The following is a 10,415-nucleotide window of genomic DNA, read 5'->3' on the forward strand; positions in this document are numbered from 1 at the left end:
CCGATCAGTTCCGCCTCAGCTTTCTGCCACTTAGGCCTGTTAGCCTTGTAGCCACCTGGACACGTAATTTGGTGATATTTCTTCAACGCAGCATTTGCCTTATTTATTTCTGACCTTTTCTTAGCTTCATCTGAAAGCTTGAACTTCACGAATTCGGGCCAGTGATCTTTTATCTTCTCATACGCTCCAATGAAGTCTGGAGTCTTGTTTTGCTTGATAAAGTTATGGTACAATCTTTTCTTGTGGTTCTTGAATTGTTCGGCCATCTTCTTTAGAGCAAACTCCTTGACTTTCTCCTCCATCTTTTTGGCTCTATCGGAATTCTCCTCTGGAGGTAGGGTGAAATGTGCCATGAGGTGACACCAAAGGTTGTTTTTGCCTATATCATCGACATAAGTACCTTCTTCAACCTCTTCAGCCTTTGGCTTGTGCCAGTCTCGAACGGTGATCGGGATGCAGTCCCTAACAACCACTCCGCATTGACTTATAAATAATTTTGCCGCCTTCTCGGGAGCAGTCGGTCGGCCATTATGACCGATTTCGATGATGTCGAACCTAACACCATCGGTCAACTTTGGCATGGCCGGTGTGTTGCCAGCGCGACGAAGGAGATCGAGAGGAGGCTTACCGGCGGGGGTGGTAGGCGGCGTCGACGTCGGTGGCGGTCGGCGGCGTAGAGGTCGGTGGCGCGGTCGACGGAGATGAGGGAGAGGGCCGGGCCGAGCGCTCGCGCGCGGCGGAAGGAGATGGCGCGGAGAGAGGTAGCGGGGGCAGCAGGCGGCGGTGGCGTCGGCGCGCGCGGCAGCATGGTCGGCGGCGGCTAGGGTGCGCAGCAGTTGGGCAGCCTGGCGGCGCTCTGTGTCCTTCTCCGCACGATTGATCTGCGCGGAGAAGGGAGACGAGCAGTTAAAGGGAATACCCCTTTGGTCCTGGTTCATGCCACGAACCGGGACCAAAGGCCCCCCTTTGGTCCCGGTGCGTGGCATGCACCGGGACCAAAGGTGTATTTTTGCCGCGCCCCTTCGCTGCGCGCGCAAAATACCCCTTTTGTCCCGGTTCGTGGCATGCACCGGGACCAAAGGTCTATTTCTATGTTTCTTTTCAAATTATTTCGTTTCCCGCCTTATTTCAAATCAGAAAATAACATATGGCATATCAAAATGTTCAGAAAAGAAATTTCTATGTAATAAAAGTATAATTTATTCATTATGAACATTTAATTATTTAAATTCCTTATGTTAAGTGTTTGAATATGAATTTGAATAACTTATGTATAATTTTGAATGTGGCAAAACTTTCAACATGAAAAGTGTTTTAATTTAGATAATTAATCTAAAACTATTTTATGTTTTCTTAAATAATTATTCTAACTATTCAAACTACTAACCATTTTGCCATTTTTAATTTAAAATGCATTAATTTATATCTTTTGCATGGAGGAAGCCAGAGCTGGTGTTGAGCAGAGGAGGAAGAAGAGGAAGCCAGAGCTGGCCATCTAACCTTTAGTACTGGCTGGTGGGTGCAACCGGGACTAAGGTGGTTTTAGAAGCCATCTACCAAAACTGTCGGTGGGATAAGGACGTGTGGGCAACCATTAGTCCCGATTGGTGGGTGCAACCGGGACTAAAGGTGGTTTTTTGTGTCATCTAACAAAACTGTCGGTGGGATAAGAACGTGTGGGTAACCTTTAGTCCCGGCTGGTGGGTGCAACCGGGACTAAAGCTATCGGTAGGATAAGGACGCGTGGGTGGATGCACTGCTCGATGAGATAAGGCATGTAGCGCACGACGCCCTGTTGGAGGAACAAGACGAAGGAGAAGCGGCGCCGTGCCTATAAAAGGAGCGTCGATAATCTCCATGGCAAGCAGCTCAACAAGCCAACCTAGAAGGTAGGGAGCTTCGTCCCCATGGCAGGAGGAAAGGGTTGGGAAATCTCCCGTGGCGGAGCTTCTCGAAGATGTCGTTGGTGCACATGCCCTAGGACATCTTCGGAAGTTCCGCCTCAGAATTTTTTTCCTGCAAGCCCGTGAAAGTCTCCATCTCCTCTAACAGTGTTGGGGAAAGTGTTGGGAAATCTCCCGTGGCGGAGCTTCTCGAAGATGTCATTGGTGCACACGCCCTAGGACATCTTCGGAAGCTCCGCCTCGATTTTTTTTGCCTACAAGCCCGTGAAAGCCTCCATCTCCTCTAACAGTGTTGGGGAAAGGGTTGGGAAATCTCCCGTGGCGGAGCTTCTCGAAGATGTCGTTGGTGCACATGCCCTAGGACATCTTCGGAAGTTCCACCTCGGAATTTTTTTCCTGCAAGCCCGTGAAAGCCTCCATCTCCTCTAACAGTGTTGGGGAAAGGGTTGGAAAATCTCCCGTGGCGGAGCTTCTCGAAGATGTCGTTGGTGCACACGCCCTAGGACATCTTCGGAAGTTCCGCCTCGGAAATTATTTCCTGCAAGCCCGTGAAAGCCTCCATCTCCTCTAACAGTGTTGGGGAAAGGGTTGGGAAATCTCCCGTGGCGGAGCTTCTCAAAGATGTCATTGGTGCACACGCCCTAGGACATCTTCGGAAGTTCCGCCTCGGAATTTTTTTCTGCAAGCCCGTGAAAGCCTCCATCTCCTCTAACAGTGTTGGGGAATCTCCCTATGGTACGTCACAACCTCTATCTAACTAGTAAAAACAAGCCAACCATCTCCACTGTTAATATCTTACATACAGTTACATTATTAGACAAAAATAAATGGGAAATTGATTGCCATATTGAGATACACATGTGTGCCATGAACCTTCTTCGTGTATGCCCTTGTTATGATTGCTTCGGCCGTAACCATGGAGCATCTTCATCATTTAACTTGATGCTTGGGTCAATGTTCACTGTGAAGGGCGGAATTTCATCAAACTTATTATAATCTTCTGACATGTCTGTCTTGTTCTCCACTCCCACGATGTTTCTTTTTCCTGAAAGAACTATGTGCCGCTTTGGCTCATCGTATGATGTATTCGTTTGCTTATTTTTTCTTTTTCTCGGTTTGGTAGACATGTCCTTCACATAGAAAACCTGGGCCACATCCTTGGATAGGACGAATGGTTTGTCTCTATACCCAAGATTGTTGAGATCCACTGTTGTCATTCCATACAACTTGTCTACCTGAACCCCGCCTCCTGTTATCTTGACCCATTTGCACCTAAACAAAGGGACCTTAAAAGAATGTCCATAGTCAAGTTCCCATATCTCCTCTATGTAACCATAATATGTGTCCTTTTGGCCTTTGTTGTTTGTTGCATCAAAGCGGACACCACTATTTTGGTTGGTGCTCTTTTTATCCTGGGCGATCGTGTAAAATGTATTCCAATTTATCTCGTACCCTTGGAAAGTCAATACAGTCGAAGATGGTGTCTGGGCCAACAAGTACAGCTAATCTCCAACAGTAGTGTCATTCATGAGATGTTTTTTCAACCAACCACTGAAAGTCTCCATGTGTTCACGTATAATCCAGTCGTCTGACTGCCCTGGGTTCTGGGAGTGTACAAAATTCTTGTGTACATTGATATACGGAGCCACCAAGATGGAACTTTGTAGAACTGTGTAGTGTGCTTGAGTGAAAGAATGCCTGTCCCTACTTATCATTGCTTTCTTTCCTAGCGTGCCTTTTCCACTCAGTCTCCCCTCGTACCGCGATTTAGGAACACCAATCGGCTTAAGGTCAGGAATAAAGTCAACATAGAACTCAATGACCTCCTCTGTTCCATAGCTCTTGGAGATGCTTCCTTCTGGCCTAGCACGGTTATGAACATATTTCTTTAAGACTCCCATGAACCTCTCAAAGGGAAACATATTGTGTAGAAACACAGGACCGAGAATGGAAATCTCATCGACCAGGTGAACGAGGAGATGCGTCATAATATTGAAGAAGGATGGTGGGAACACCAGCTCAAAACTAACAAGACATTGGACCACATCACTCTGCAACCTCTGTAGACTTTCTGGATTGATTACCTTCTGAGAAATTGCATTGAGGAATGCACATAGCTTCACAGTGGGCACTCGAACATTTTCCGGTAGAAGACCCCTCAATGCAATCGGAAGCAATTGCGTCATTATCACGTGGCAGTCATGAAACTTTAGGTTCTGGAATTTTTTCTCTGTCATATTTGTTATTCCCTTTATATTGGAGGAGAAGCCAGACGGGACCTTGATACTGCCGAGGCATTCAAAAAAGATTTCCTTCTCTACTTTTGTAAGAGCGTAGCTGGAGTAATGATGTCCTTTATCTGTATCATGCAGTTTGCTTGGGTCTTTCATACGTTGCTGGTCCTCCCGTGTTTCTGGTGGATCTTTTGTCTTCCCGTACACGCCCAGGAAGCCTAGAAGGTTCACGCAAAGATTCTTCGTCACGTGCATCACGTCGATTGAAGAGCGGACCTCTAGGACTTCCCAATAGGGTAGCTCCCAAAATATAGATTTCTTCTTCCACATGGCCGCGTGTCCGGCAGCGTCATTCGGAACAGACTGTCCGTCAGGACCCTTTCCATAGATTACTTCTAGATCCTTGACCATAGCAAATATATCAGCATCATGCCGGTGGGCAGGCTTCTTCCGGTGATCTGCCTCACCATTGAAATGCTTGCCTTTCTTTCTTACGGGAAGAGTACGCGTAAAAAATTGACGATGCCCCAGGTACACGACCTTCTTAGATTTATCCAAATATACATTGTCAGTCTCATCTAAACAGTGCGTACATGCATTGTATCCCTTTTTTGACTGTCCTGAAATGTTACCAAGAGCAGGCCAATCATTGATGGTTACGAAAAGCAGCGCTCGTAGGTCAAATTCCTCCAGTTTGTGCTCGTCCCAACACGTACACCTGTTATGGCCCACAGCTGTAGAAGTTCTTCAACTAATGGCTTCAGGTACACATCAATGTCGTTGCCGGGTTGCTTCAGGCCTTGGATGAGAAATGGCATCATAATGAACTTTCGCTTCATGCACAACCAAGGAGGAAGGGTATAGATACATAGAGTCATAGGCCAGGTGCTATGACTGCAGCTTTGCTCTCCAAAAGGATTCATGCCATCTGTACTTAGACCAAACCTTAAATTCCTTGCGTCCTCTGCAAAGTGCAGGAACTTTCTATCGATTTTTCTCCACTGCGACCCATCAGCAGGGTGTCTCAACATCGCGTCTTTCTTACGGTCTTCTTTGGGCCATCGCAACAACCTGGCGTGATGTTTATTTCTGAACAAACGTTTCAGCCATGGTATTATAGGAGCATACCACATAACCTTAGCAGGAACCTTCTTCCTAGGGTGCTCGCCCTCAACATCACCCGGGTCATCTCGTCTGATCTTATACCGCAATGCAGTGCACACCGGGCATGCATCTAAATTCTCGTACTCACCGCGGTAGAGGATGCAGTCATTAATGCATGCATGTATCTTCTGCACGTCTAATTCTAGAGGGCAGATAACCTTCTTCGCTTCGTACGTACTGGCGGGCAATTCGTTACCCCTTGGAAGCTGCTTCTTAATAATTTTCAGAAACTTTTCAAACCCCGAGTCAGTCACACCGTTCTCTGCCTTCCATTGCAACAATTCCAGTGTGCTACCTAGCTTTTTCTGGCCATCCTCGCTAGTTGGGTACAACAATTTGTTGTGATCCTCTAACATCTGGTCGAAGTTCAACCTTTCCTTTTCAGTTTCACAGTCTCTCCTTGCATCAGCAATGGCCCGACCAAGATCATCAGTAGGCTCATATGATGCCTCTTCATCTTCTGCTTCATTGTCTTCATTGCCTTCTGATGGAAAACAATCCCCCTTTGCAGTATCACCGTATTCAGCGAACATGGGATAGTTGTCATCATCCTCTTCTTCTTCATTGTCTTCCATCATAACCCCTCTTTCTCCGTGCTTGGTCCAACAATTGTAGTGGGGCATGAAACCGGACCGCAACAGGTGGGTGTGAATGGTATTCGAGGAAGAGTAATTTATGATATTCTGACAGTTAACACATGGACAATATATGAAACCACCCCGTTTGTTTTCCTCAGCCACATCGATAAAAAATTTCAGGTCCGAAGTGAACTCGTCAAGGCGTCGGTCAATGTACATCCATTGCCGATTCATCTGCATGATATAATTAAGGTTATCAAAAACCATTACAGAACATCATGATTAGTGAAGCGATGTATATATATACACATGCATTTTATCAATGACAGATGAAAGGATAAAGTTGTTAACCTCGATGGAGAAGGAAAAAAGACAGGAGCAAGTTTTAAGTGTGGCTTGTTTTGTGTGAACTCAAGTGGCAAAAGCCTTAGGCATTTTATCGAACACCTCTTGTGCATAAGAAGAGAGCAACGCAACATACACCTCTCTTGTGCTAAGAAGTGGAAAATGCTAAGTGTGGCTCACACTTGGGCAGGGCAGGGGTATATATATAGAGATGGGCATTTAGTCCCGGTTGGTAGACAAACCGAGACCAAAGGCCCCAAACGAACCGGGACTAGAGGGTGGCGTCGCCCCGCGCCGGTCGAGGGGCATTGGTCCCGGTTCGTTTTAAAACCGGGACTAAATCTCCCAGGGGCTTTGGATGAAAGCCCTGTTTTCTACTAGTGCGCCGGTGTGGCGATTGCTTGGCAGCGGTGCTTCCGCGTGGTCAGTCCCTGTGAGTGGCTCTGAAGGTCGAACTCTGGAACGGGGCGTGTGCTGGGCTCCTGGCCGACATAGACAGTACACGCCCTGGCAGAATTTGTACTTCCAGAGCATGGAGCCATGGAGCTGGTGATTCAAGTTCCTAAATTCATGGAATAGGTTCACCTTGGCAAACGAGATCACACTAGGCTGGCTCGCCGCCAGGCTCTCACGACGATCTGCTGATGGTGAAGTTGGAGCCTGACGACTCCAAGAGTCGTCCAAGACTCCAAGTACAGGATCGGCCGGTCAGTACGTGATGCCCTGCCGTCAAGTTTCAATTCAACACCCACCGATCAATTGATACATACACTAGTAGAAAAAAGGCCTTCCATCTAAACCCATTAGTCCCCAAACACTTTGACCCGGGACTAAAGGGGTCTTTAGTCCCGGTTCTGCTGGTGAACCGAGATTAATGCTCGGACAACCGGGACTAAAGGGCTACGGTGGGCTGCGGCCAGGGCTGGCCTCTTTAATCCCGTTTGGGGACACCAACCGGGACTAAAGGGTCCTTTAGTCCCGGTTGGTGTCCCCAACCGGGATTAAAGGGTTTTTCTGGTTTTTGGCTCCCCACACACCTCCACCCCCCCCTGTGGATCGCCTTTTTTAGCACTGTAAAATAGAAAATAAAATGATAGAAAATTCAGAAAAAAATATTTTCAGATTCTTGTATTTTATGCAACCTACTATTAGGGAAAATTAACAAATTTGAATTTTCACTTTTTTTGCAAAAAAAGTTTGAAAAATGGTAAAACCGCATTAACTTTTGCATACGACGTAAAAAAAAACGTATAATATGTCAAAATGATCGTGGGAAAAAGTTACATCCGATGTCGTTGCCGGGTTGCTTCGGGCCTTGGATGAGAAATGGCATCATAATGAACTTCCGCTTCATGCACAACCAAGGAGGAAGGTTATAGATACATAGAGTCGTAGGCCAGGTGCTATGACTGCAGCTTTGCTCTCCAAAAGGATTCATGCCATCTGTACTTAGACCAAACCTTAAATTCCTTGCATCCTCTGCAAAGTACAGGAACTTTCTATCGATTTTTCTCCACTGCGACCCATCAGCAGGGTGTCTCAACATCGCGTCTTTCTTACGGTCTTCTTTGGGCCATCGCAACAACCTGGCGTGATCTTTATTTCTGAACAAACGTTTCAGCCATGGTATTATAGGAGCATACCACATAACCTTAGCAGGAACCCTCTTCCTGGGACGCTCGCCTTCAACATCACCTGGGTCATCTCGTCTGATCTTATACCGCAATGCAGTGCACACCGGGCATGCATCTAAATTCTCGTACTCACCGCTGTAGAGGATGCAGTCATTAATGCATGCATGTATCTTCTGCACGTCTAATCCTAGAGGGCAGATAACCTTCTTCGCTTCGTACGTACTGGCGGGCAATTCGTTACCCCTTGGAAGCTGCTTCTTAATAATTTTCAGCAACTTTTCAAACCCCGAGTCAGTCACACCGTTCTCTGCCTTCCATTGCAACAATTCCAGTGTGCTACCTAGCTTTTTCTGGCCATCCTCGCAAGTTGGGTACAACAATTTGTTGTGATCCTCTAACATCTGGTCGAAGTTCAGCCTTTCCTTTTCAGTTTCACAGTCTCTCCTTGCATCAGCAATGGCCCGACCAAGATCATCAGCAGGCTCATATGATGCCTCTTCATCTTCTGCTTCATTGTCTTCATTGCCTTCTGATGGAAAACAATCCCCCTTTGCAGTATCACCGTATTCAGCGAACATGGGATAGTTGTCATCATCCTCTTCTTCTTCATTGTCTTCCATCATAACCCCTCTTTCTCCGTGCTTGGTCCAACAATTGTAGTGGGGCATGAAACCGGACCGCAGCAGGTGGGTGTGAATGGTATTCGAGGAAGAGTAATTTATGATATTCTCACAGTTAACACATGGACAATATATGAAACCACCCCGTTTGTTTTCCTCAGCCACATCGATAAAACATTTCAGGCCCAAAGTGAACTCGTGAAGGCGTCGGTCAATGTACATCCATTGCCGATTCATCTGCATGATATAATTAAGCTTATCAAAAACCATTACAGAACATCATGATTAGTGAAGCGATGTATATATATACACATGCATTTTATCAATGACAGATGAAAGGATAAAGTTGTTAACCTCGATGGACAAGGAAAAAAGACAGGAGCAAGTTTTAAGTGTGGCTTGTTTTGTGTGAACTCAAGTGGCAAAAGCCTTAGGCATTTTATCGAACACCTCTTGTGCATAAGAAGAGAGCAACGCAACATACACCTCTCTTGTGCTAAGAAGTGGAAAATGCTAAGTGTGGCTCACACTTGGGCAGGGCAGGGGTATATATATAGAGATGGGCATTTAGTCCCGGTTGGTACACAAACCGAGACCAAAGGCCCCAAACGAACCGGGACTAGAGGGTGGCGTCGCCCCGCGCCGGTCGAGGGGCATTGGTCCCGGTTCGTTTTAAAACCGGGACTAAATCTCCCAGGGGCTTTGGATGAAAGCCCTGTTTTCTACTAGTGCGCCGGTGTGGCGATTGCTTGGCAGCGGTGCTTCCGCGTGGTCAGTCCCTGTGAGTGGCTCTGAAGGTCGAACTCTGGAACGGGGCGTGTGCTGAGCTCCTGGCCGACATAGACAGTACACGCCCTGGCAGAATTTGTACTTCCAGAGCATGGAGCCATGGAGCTGGTGATTCAAGTTCCTAAATTCATGGAATAGGTTCACCTTGGCAAACGAGATCACACTAGGCTGGCTCGCCGCCAGGCTCTCACGACGATCTGCTGATGGTGAAGTTGGAGCCTGACGACTCCAAGAGTCGTCCAAGACTCCAAGTACAGGATCGGCCGGTCAGTACGTGATGCCCTGCCGTCAAGTTTCAATTCAACACCCACCGATCAATTGATACATACACTAGTAGAAAAAAGGCCTTCCATCTAAACCCATTAGTCCCCAAACACTTTGACCCGGGACTAAAGGGGTCTTTAGTCCCGGTTCTGCTGGTGAACCGAGATTAATGCTCGGACAACCGGGACTAAAGGGCTACGGTGGGCTGCGGCCAGGGCTGGCCTCTTTAATCCCGTTTGGGGACACCAACCGGGACTAAAGGGTCCTTTAGTCCCGGTTGGTGTCCCCAACCGGGATTAAAGGGTTTTTCTGGTTTTTGGCTCCCCACACACCTCCACCCCCCCTGTGGATCGCCTTTTTTAGCACTGTAAAATAGAAAATAAAATGATAGAAAATTCAGAAAAAAATATTTTCAGATTCTTGTATGTTATGCAACCTACTATTAGGGAAAATTAACAAATTTGAATTTTCACTTTTTTTGCAAAAAAAGTTTGAAAAATGGTAAAACCGCATTAACTTTTGCATACGACGTCGAAAAAAAACGTATAATATGTCAAAATGATCGTGGGAAAAAGTTACATCCGATGTCGTTGCCGGGTTGCTTCGGGCCTTGGATGAGAAATGGCATCATAATGAACTTCCGCTTCATGCACAACCAAGGAGGAAGGTTATAGATACATAGAGTCGTAGGCCAGGTGCTATGACTGCAGCTTTGCTCTCCAAAAGGATTCATGCCATCTGTACTTAGACCAAACCTTAAATTCCTTGCGTCCTCTGCAAAGTACAGGAACTTTCTATCGATTTTTCTCCACTGCGACCCATCAGCAGGGTGTCTCAACATCGCGTCTTTCTTACGGTCTTCTTTGGGCCATCGCAACAACCT

General features: G+C 46.7%; 1 pseudogene; it reads right to left on the reverse strand.

The window, feature by feature from the left end:
* Positions 1–2,797: 2,797 nt before the first annotated feature.
* On the reverse strand, positions 2,798–9,369 carry LOC139834037 (uncharacterized; annotated as a pseudogene).
* Between the last annotated feature and the right edge of the window lie 1,046 nt (positions 9,370–10,415).

Source organism: Lolium perenne, chromosome 7 (assembly GCF_019359855.2).
Source record: "Lolium perenne isolate Kyuss_39 chromosome 7, Kyuss_2.0, whole genome shotgun sequence".
Taxonomy (NCBI): domain Eukaryota; kingdom Viridiplantae; phylum Streptophyta; class Magnoliopsida; order Poales; family Poaceae; genus Lolium; species Lolium perenne.